Source organism: Ambystoma mexicanum, chromosome 7q (assembly GCF_040938575.1).
Source record: "Ambystoma mexicanum isolate Mex_15411 chromosome 7q, UKY_AmexF1_1, whole genome shotgun sequence".
Taxonomy (NCBI): Eukaryota; Metazoa; Chordata; class Amphibia; order Caudata; family Ambystomatidae; genus Ambystoma; species Ambystoma mexicanum.
Window position 1 is genome coordinate 889,337,276 of NC_090941.1, and position 10,663 is coordinate 889,347,938.

A 10,663-nucleotide genomic window follows, 5' to 3' on the forward strand; every position below is an offset into this window, starting at 1 on the left:
GGTGGGGGTGGGGGTGGTGGGAGACATGAGTGGGGGCCTGGTGGAGGGAGCCCCTGGTGACTGGGGGGGTGGGGGTGGTGGGAGACATGGGTCGGGCATGAGTGGGGGCCTGGTGGAGGATGCCCCTGGTGGCTGGGAGGTGGGGGTGGTGGGAGACATGAGTGGGGGCCTGGTGGAGGCTGCCCCTGCACTGCTGGGGGGTGGGGGTGGTGGGTGACATGGGTGGGGGCCTGCTGGCAGGTGCCCCACAGTGCTGGGGGGTGGGGGTGGTGGGAGACATGGGTGGGGGCCTGGTGGAGGCTGCCCCTGGTGGCTGGGGGGTGGGGGTGGTGGCAGACATGAGTGGGGGCCTGGTGGAGGCTGCCCCTGCACTGCTGGGGGGTGGGGAGGGGTGGGAGACATGGGTGGGGGCCTGGTGGAGGATGCCCCTGCACTGCTGGGGGGTGGGGGTGGTGGGAGACATGGGTGGGGGCCTGGTGGAGGCTGCCCCTGCACTGCTGGGGGGTGGGGGTGGTGGGAGACATGGGTGGGGGCCTGGTGGAGGCTGCCCCTGCACTGCTGGGGGGTGGGGGGGTGGGAGACATGGGTGGGGGCCTGGTGGAGGCTGCCCCTGCACTGCTGGGGGGTGGGGGTGCAGGGGGACATGAGCAGGTGTGCAGGGTAGTCCCCTGTTTTGTGGGCTGCCTGCAGGGGCCGTGGAGGGTGTACAGGGAACACCTGTGAGGACCCACCCAGCCTAATCGCGTGTGTATCTTCCCACGCACCCCTGTAATACACGTACCAAGCCAAATCGTGTGTGAGTATTCCCGCGCACCCCTGAAATACACGTACCCTGCTGAAATCGCGTGTAAAACTTCCCGCGCACCCCTGAAATGCATGCGCCCAGGCTATTCGCGTTTGGAACTTCCCGCGCACCCCTGAAATACACGTAGCATGCTGGGAGACATGAGTGGGGGCCTGGTGGAGGGTGCCCCTGGTGGCCGGGGGGGTGGGGGTGATAGGGGACATGAGTGTGGGCCTGGTTGAGGATGCCCCTGCACTGCTGGGGGGTGGGGGTGGTGGGTGACATGGGTTGGGGCCTGCTGGCAGGTGCCCCACAGTGCTGGGGGGTGGGGGTGGTGGGAGACATGGGTGGGGGCCTGGTGGAGGCTGCCCCTGGTGGCTGGGGGGTGGGGGTGGTGGGAGACATGAGTGGGGGCCTGGTGGAGGCTGCCCCTGCACTGCTGGGGGGTGGGGGTGGTGGGAGACATGGGTGGGGGCCTGGTGGAGGATGCCCCTGCACTGCTGGGGGGTGGGGGTGGTGGGAGAAATGGGTGGGGGCCTGGTGGAGGATGCCCCTGCACTGCTGGGGGGTGGGGGTGGTGGGAGACATGGGTGGGGGCCTGGTGGAGGCTGCCCCTGCACTGCTGGGGGGTGGGGGTGGTGGGAGACATGGGTGGGGGCCTGGTGGAGGCTGCCCCTGCACTGCTGGGGGGTGGGGGCGCAGGGGGACATGAGCAGGTGTGCAGGGTAGTCCCCTGTTTTGTGGGCTGCCTGCAGGGGCCGTGGAGGGTGTACAGGGAACACCTGTGAGGACCCACCCAGCCTAATCGCGTGTGTATCTTCCCACGCACCCCTGTAATACACGTACCAAGCCAAATCGTGTGTGAGTATTCCCGCACACCCCTGAAATACACGTACCCTGCTGAAATCGCGTGTAAAACTTCCCGCGCACCCCTGAAATGCATGCGCCCAGGCTATTCGCGTGTGGAACTTCCTGCGCACCCCTGAAATACACGCGCCCAGGCTATTCGCGAGTGGAACTTCCCGCGCACCCCTGAAATACACGTAGCACGCTGGGAGACATGAGTGGGGGCCTGGTGGAGGGTGCCCCTGGTGGCGGGGGGGTGGGGGTGATAGGGGACATGAGTGTGGGCCTGGTGGAGGATGCCCCTGCACTGCCGGGGGGTGGGGGTGCTGGGTGACATGGGTTGGGGCCTGCTGGCAGGTGCCCCACAGTGCTGGGGGGTGGGGGTGGTGGGAGACATGAGTCGGGCATGAGTGGGGGCCTGGTGGAGGCTGCCCCTGGTGGCTGGGGGGTGGGGGTGGTGGGAGACATGAGTGGGGGCCTGGTGGAGGCTGCCCCTGCACTGCTGGGAGGTGGGGGTGGTGGGAGACATGGGTGGGGGCCTGGTGGAGGATGCCCCTGCACTGCTGGGGGGTGGGGGTGGTGGGAGACATGAGTGGGGGCCTGGTGGAGGCTGCCCCTGCACTGCTGGGGGGTGGGGGTGGTAGGAGACATGGGTGGGGGCCTGGTGGTGGGTGCCCCTGGTGGCTGGGGGGTGGGGGCGCAGGGGGACATGAGCAGGTGTGCAGGGTAGTCCCCTGTTTTGTGGGCTGCCTGCAGGGGCCGTGGAGGGTGTACAGGGAACACCTGTGAGGACCCACCCAGCCTAATCGCGTGTGATAATTCCCACGCACCCCTGTAATACACGTACCCAGCAAAATGGCGTGTGATAATTCCCACGCACCCCTGTAATTCACGTACCCTGCCAAATCGCGTGTGATAATTCCCGCGTACCCCTGTATTACACGTGCCCTGGCTAATCGCATGTAAGACTTCCCGCGTACCCCTGTAATACACGTTCCCTGGACAATCGCGTGTTGAACTTCCCGCGTACCCCTGTAATACACATTCCCTGGACAATCGCGTGTTGAACTTCCCGCGTACCCCTGTAATACACGTTCCCTGGACTATCGCGTGTTGAACTTCCCGCGCACCCCTGAAATACATGTACCCTGGCACCCTGGCTAATCGCGTGTATAACTTCACGCGTACCCCTGATATGCACGTTACCCGCTTTGCGTTCCTTGTTTGGCAGCCCTGTAAACTGGTCCAGGGTTAGCGCAGCCCTTTGCGATGATTTAGCGATTTTGATGGCTTTTCCTTGCGCGAGGGCGTTCTTGGGGGCGTTACTGCCACTGCTGCAGGGTCGCTGCGATACTCTGCGCCACGGCTGGTTTGGGAGCCTAAAATCCATGAATACGCTGTGCGCGGAAATCGGTTTTAGCGCACGTGCCTGGCGCAGACAATCGCACGCGGACACTCTGCGCCAGCCGCTTGCGACACTTTTCTGCGAAATTCTATGAATTACCCTGTATATCTGCTCCAGTTACCAAACCAAACAGTAAGTATATTATAATAAATACAACTCATAAATACGTCTCCATAACACAACCATTGAAGCAAACATCTAACCGTACATCACAATACAAATTGTTTACTTTCATGGATATGTTATACTGCAGTGCTTGTTACCAAACTCTACAATCTTAATGACATGATGTAGCCAAAACTTCACATACAAAATATACAAATCAAACAGTACATAAACTGTAGATTTGCAAATATTTCATAGATATTCATTTCTTTGGATGTGATCTATAGGTCTTCAGCCATGCAGCCAAGACTCTAGGCCCTGGCCACAACCACCGCAGCATATCACACCCATAGATCATACACATAGAATCAAACGGCCATGCACCCAAGACTCTCGGCCCTGGCCACCACCACGGCAGCATATCACACCCATAGATAATACACATAGAATCAAGCGGCCATGCACCCAAGACTCTAGACCCTGGCCACAACCACTGCAGCATATCACACCCATAGAATTAAACATTTTAACTGGCTATATGGGCTGCTGCATCCATTTTTTATGTCCGCGGACAGCATAGCTGTTCGCGGACATAACAAACACATCGGGGGTGCCTGCCACCTAAATAAATACAGCATTTGACCCATCTCTTGCTCCCCCACCCTCCCCAAACACTCTTACACACCAACACACTTGCCAAAGTTGTATTTCTCCCCCGTTTGTCACTGCGCTGTCCACAGATCCAAGATGGCGGGCACATCGAAACAATATGACGCACCTCACGCTTCATTCCAGCCAATCAGTGAACATGTCACATGTCCGCGGAAATGACGCGAGCCGATTAGCCAATCAGTGTCCTGTCCACGGATCGAACAGGGACATATGTTCGCGGAGTGGATATAGATATCACTAATTTTTTGTGACCTACTTTTTGGTCATTTTAAAAAAAAACTAATGAACGGATTTTCACCAAATTTACAAAGGCACGCTTTCGGAACAAGCCGCTGCTCCTGCCGCAAATTTGGTGAAAATCCATCCAGCAGTTTGGGCTGTAGGCGTGAGCAAAGTTTTTTCCCCATTCAGTCTATGGGGAAAAAAAGAAATGTTGGTACCCCCCCTATAACTTTGCCTCCCCCTAGACCAAACCTCACCAAACTTTGCAGACAAATTCAAAGTGGGTCATATACTTTTTTTGCTAAGTTTGGTGTGGATTTGTCCAGGGGGAGTGAAATTATAAGACACCCAAAAAGTGCTCTTCCTATGGGATTAGCAACGTAACCATAACTACACAGCCACTACTGTAGCTGTATAATATATATTAAATAAAAAGGGTGATAATACGCAACCTTGACATAGTCCCCGATGAGTTTGAATCCACCTGGTTGTATTGCCCTTTAGATCTAGTCGAATCTTTATTTCTGTGTCTAAATGAAGAGCAATCTGCATACTAAGGATACCTTACGGGGAGCCTAAGTTATCACATTTTTCCCAAATTAGAGCCCAATTCACGCAATCAAAGGCCTGAATGATATCTTTTTTTTTTTTTTTTCTTTATTTTGATTTAATTGTATAACAATTTTTACAAAACATCATTTGTAAACCCCTGTCTACATCTTCTACGGGCAATGTCCTTGCTTTGGCTTGTAGTTGATAGTCCTGAATCTCTAGGACTTAATGTAGTGAGTCCAGGTTTTACTTTTGTCGCAGTTCTTCTTTATTGATGGGTCTCTATCCATACGTTAAGATAGACCTTTCCAGAAGGATCGCAGTAGGAGTGAAACAATCCTCTCCTATTCATTTTCTTCTGCTATAGATTCAGTGTTTTGAGAAACAAGGTGACTCCTATAACGCATCTCTTGTTGTTCCCATTATTCAATAGTGACCAAAGGTTTTCCAGGTCTAGTGTTGAATAATGTTTCAGTGGGTCCATGAGAAAGCGTTGTCTTTCTGTTATCAAACCTGGACATTCCATTATCAGATGTTTTATGGTTTCTATGTACTCATTTGGTTTGCAGAAGCGACATAAATTAGTTTGCGCTTGTTTACGAATTGCCAAAATCTCATTAGTTTTCAGTTGGTTTAACTTGAATCGTAGAAATAAGCGACTAAGTCTCTTATCCGGAAATTTGTGAAGGTAGCCTCGGACTGCGTTTAGCTTCATTGGAGCGTTTGGCAGACTAGCTGTCAGTGAGTAGTCATTTGCCATCTCTTGCGTGTGAATCCAGTCCGCTTCAAATAATTTTTTCACTACTCTGTTTGGGTTTTGGATTAGAGTTTCTATAGACAGGTCCAGTTCTTTCAAGATTGTTAGATTGGTTCGTTCCCATTCCGCGAGCATCCAGTTATCTCCATCTATGATTTCTCTATGAATCAGGTCCAAAACTCGTGCTTCCGGTTTGTTAATAACCTTGCGATATAGCATCAAAGTGGCTCTCATTTTGATTGCCAGCATTAATGTTATGCAAAGTTCTCTCCTTATTAGTGCCATGGGAGTAGATGTCGCAAGGCCCAGGACGTTTCGCCAGAAAAAACTTTCATATTTCACCCAGATAGAATTCGGGACCAGTGGCATTGCGTCTATGCCATATATCAAAGCTGGCACCACCTTGGCCTTGTAGAATTTCAGAATGGGAATTAATGAGAAGCGACCGTGCCTCCTATCCACCGCCTTTGCTTGTGCTGTGAGGTTCTTTAGTTTTATCCAAAGTGTATCTACCATGGTCTTTTCGTTTCTATCATTACTAATTGTGATTCCCAGATACTTAAAAGCTTGTACTGTTTCCAGTCTCTTACCCTCACAATGCCAGGAATATCTTTGATTCCTTTTATCTTGTCTGCCCAGTACGAGCACTTTGGTTTTTTCGTTATTTAACCGGAGATTATTTTCTGACATATATGATATCAGATTGTCCAGCTGACGCTGAAGGCCGATGGGTGTCAGATCCATCAGGATGATATCATCAGCGTATAGTAGACGGTCGATCTTCTCTCCTCCCAAAGCTGGTGGAAAGTGTCTGATAGCAAGACTTGATTCCCCATAGTCTGCAATGTACGCATTGTATAAAGAGGGTGCCAGAGGACAGCCTTGTTTAACTCCTCTGGCTGTTACGATCTTCTCCGACAGACGTCCGTCCGAACTGAGGCGGACTTGAATGGAAGTTCCTTGATGTAGAGCCTTTATTGGATTTAGAATTGAGGCCGGACATTCTTTTGCTTCTAATTTCGCCCAGAGACGTTGTCTATTGACCTGGTCAAAAGCTTGGACCAGGTCAATAAAGGCAACGTATACCGGAAGACCACCTTGTATTGCTTTTGCTTTCAGGGCACTCATAAGCAGAATGTTTGTGGATGTCCCCGAGTTTCTGACGAAACCATTCTGGAAGGGATCCATAGAGTTAGTAGAACGAACCCAGTTTTGGAAGTCGTCCAACACAAAGGACGAGAAAACTTTTCCCATAACATCCAAAAGAGCAATCGGCCTGTACTGATTTGGATTATCCGTTGCACCTCTCTTAAAGATTGGGACGATGTTTGCCTTTTTCCAGGTAGGTGGTATTTCTTTCGACTGGTTGCAATTTGAAAAAAGCTTACTCATAAAGTTTGCCCACAGCTCTGGATGTTTTTTAAGTTCCAAATTGCTAATACCATCGGGACCCGGCGCCCTGGAGTTATTCAATTTCATAATTTTGTTTACAATTAAGTCTTTGTCGACAGGAATGTTCCACGTTGGATCATTTGTGGTACTTTCTCTGATAGAGGGACAGAAGGTATTCTCATCAAGGATTGGTGCAAATAGTTTGGAAAAATGCTCGATCCAGCGGGATTCTCCCACATTGTTCTGGATGTTATCATTGACTTTACTTTGGGTCCCCTTAATCAGGTTCCAAAATTCTTTTGGTTTGTTTCCACACACTGCCATCAGCATTTGTTCTGAATCGTTCAGATGGAGTTTGTAACGATAGTGGAGCAACCAGTTTCTGTATTCTCGCACAGCCTTTATCCATCGTGCCATGTTCTCAGGAGAAGGGAACTTTTGATAGTATTTTTTCAGCCTTCTGTGTTCCGACCTTTTCATTACCAGATCCTTATTATATGAGTGTCGGTATCCATTCTGTGGTTTAGATGTTTTAATTAGGTCCATCTGGAATCTGGTTAATAAGGGAGTATAGTCCAGGTCATTAACCTCCCTTTTCCCTTGTGTGTTAGTTTTTTTATCCGATCTTGTGTATTGTGCCTCAAGTTTCAGTAGCCCTTTTTCTGAGATCTTCACTCTTTTGCCTCTCTCTGATGGCTCGAGAGGTAAGGTGCAGCTGATCGATTGAGTTTTTGACGACCAACCTTCTAGAATTAGGAGATTATGATCGCTATAGGCTGTGGGACTGATCCTAAAAGAGTGGATCTCTGGGAAATTTCTCTTGAGACAAATATGTGGTCTATCGTCCCTTTTTGGTCACCTCTCTGCCATGACGGAATCAGCAGGTTTGATATGGAGCGATGCCAATGAAGGTTGTGCATGTCCCTGTCCGCCATTAACTTATCGAGGAGTTTTCCTCTTTCACTTACAGGGGACTTATGGTTCGACAGCTTTGAAGACATGCCGATCCCCTCACATATTGCGTTAAAGTCTCCATTGATGATGATGCTATGATCAGTCCTGTTTATTTGTGCTTCTTCCCAGATGTTATTAAGTTCTTTGACAAAATCTTCATTTGTGGTCGTCTCCGGGTTCCAATAAACGTTTATTAGGAGCAATGTGCTCTCTTTATGTTCATTGGGTACAGGCTTTCTCTTAAGTGTTACAGCCTGGATCCAATGAGGCGACAAGAAAGTTTCAGAAACCTCTAGTCCTGTGCCGGCTTTAATCGCAATTATAAGACCCGCAGATGGACGTCCTGTTGTTCCTTTCCTGGCACTCTTAAAGATTATTTCGTAGCCATCTAGCTGGGGTTTGGTGGTCAGCCACGTCTCCTGTAGGCATAGGACATCGAAGGTACCCAGGTTGACATCGGTTTTTTTGGTTAAATGCATAAAACCCCTCGTGTTCCAGCAGCCTAATTTTAAAGGTTGCAATAAGTTAGTTATCTTGTCTGGTGTCTTCTCCTTAGATGTCTCAAGGTAGATCTTCTTTTCCAGAGATCGTTGCTAATATTTTTGTCTACCATTACTCTCAGTTTTTGGCCAGGACCAGGGCACAGTTTTATCCGCTCTTGGTGTTCCATGGCTCCTTAGTGTTTGTTCACTTCGTGATGAATCTTGGAACCTTATGCTTCGCGCACACTTCTGATCCTGATTACTTTGTACATTCTGCTTTCTCTCAGATTTTTCGTTTTCCACTTCATTAAGTCTATGGATTTTTGGTTTGTTTGTTGTTTGCATTTTCTGTGTGGGGCCGGCATGAGGCATCCTGCTGATGTAGCGGACATAATTATCCCTGGTCGTTTGCGAGGGATCCTTTCCGTTACTTACTTCTCTCTGGGACTTTATTTTTTCCCGGGCTTCTGTATTTGTATGCCTAATGTCCAATAATTCAAAACCCACTTCCAAAAGGTTTTTGGTTTCCTTCAATAGACGAAATTTGGTACTTTCAGAGTCAAGATGTATATATGAGTAGTCTGTTCTACCTGACGTACTTGGTTCGACTATCCATAGGTCCTTGTTTTGAAAATGCTTCAAACTGGGGATTTGAGTTAAGATTCTAATAATGTTCGTTCTATTCATAGTCAGATCGTTCCGTCTTGGATTGATATTTTTCAACCTTAGAGTAAAGTCACTCACAGTGCGCTTTGTCTCCTGTTTTCGAACACTTTCTGATTCAGGTCTTCTGTCATTTTTTCTCTTCTCATTCTCGGCAGAAATGTATCTGGAGTATGAATCCGAGATCTTTTTGCCTGTTTCCCTTACCTGCTTTGAACTTTTTCTCTGATCCGACCTTTCCACCTCTTTCCGGGGAAGGGGAGGAGCGTTTGAGTATTTGTTCCTTTTCCAGATATTTGTACTTTCTCTACGCACCGGGTCCAATCTTTTCTTGTCCGCGGTATTTGTCCTTGGAGTTGTGCACTTCACGGATTCCAGTTTTTGAGATTTTTGGGGATTCACTGGAGATTTTGATAACAGAACAGGTTTTTCGACAATTTGTACTTTCTTAGGGGGTTCATTATTTGAATTTTCTGTGTTTGATACAGTTGCTTTTCTCTTCGATGTTTTTTTTGGGTGGTTTTCACGATCGGTATCGTCGATTGTCAGAATACTGCAGTCTGACTGATCCTCGACAATAAGGACGGGAGTGGTTCTTTTTGAACAAATAATTCGTTTTTCCTTCCTAGGATTTTGATGGATACTTTGAGTCTCTTTTGTTTTATGAGGGGCATCTTTTTTCTTCTCCGCAGCATTGAGTAAACTCTTCTGCGCTTGTGATGTGTTATCCGTTTTGGAGTTTTGGCTCACTATCGATTTTTGCTGACTGAAAATACCATACGTAAAGTTCTTGGTGTTTTTCTCGAAGCCTTTGTTTGATTTTTTTGTGCCTTCTTTAGTTTTTATATAAGAAAAGGGGTTAGGCACTTGATCCACCGCTAGTTCTGTGGCAGCGAATTGGCTGATTGCTGCACGTACGTCATCCTCCTCCAATATAGCTATAATGGCGTCCAGGGGTTCAATCACTGGGTTACTGGCTGGAGTCACGTTTTCTTGATCTTGTAGAGTTATCACTCTAGGTGCCTCGTGTGAGGTGGCAGACGGAGCTGCTGTAGTGCCAGTTGAGTGTTGCGTCCGACGATTTGTACGTTCCTCGACGTCTAAGTTTGTCGGATGGTTATAAAGTTCTTGCTCAGCAGGCCTTATCCTACGTACTCTCTCACCTGCTTCAGATCCTTGGGACCCCGTAATGAAACCTTCCAGATATTGCAGTTTTGCCTGCATTAAGGCTAACATGGTCATCTGGTCTCTGAGTGTGTCGTTAATGCTCTCGTACAGCTTGGAGAACGGTGCCAATGCTATCGTTACTGTCGACGTTATAGTTGTTAGATCCAATTTTTGGTAATCCAAGTGTTGGGGAGGGGAGGGCATAGTTCTGATTAGACTTCGCGTGGGTGTAGGCGTAGTGATCAGTAAAGATGTTTTTGTTGGTTCAGTAGCCATTTCCATCATGGAGTTATTTAGATCTAATTCAGTGATCTGTACAATTTTTTTTGCCGTAGATAGTTGTGTCGTGTTTGGTTGCTGTTCAAAACTGATAGCATTATTCGTCACTTCATTTTTTTGCTCCGAGACTTGGTGGTATTGGTTGAGTAAGATCTCGGTTGCTTTCATACTTGGTTGTTGATTCTGCCACCTAACTTCAGAGTTTGCTGTTTCGATTGTTATATTATCAGACATTCTCTCTTGATTAGGCTTTTCACCTTTCCCCTCCTGGAGTTCACCATTTGTAGCCAGAGATATAGATTTGTTAGAATAGTGCCATCTGAGTGGTGGAGCGACAGATGCCACTGTCATAGATGCAGTATTTCCCAGGGGGCCTAAGCTTG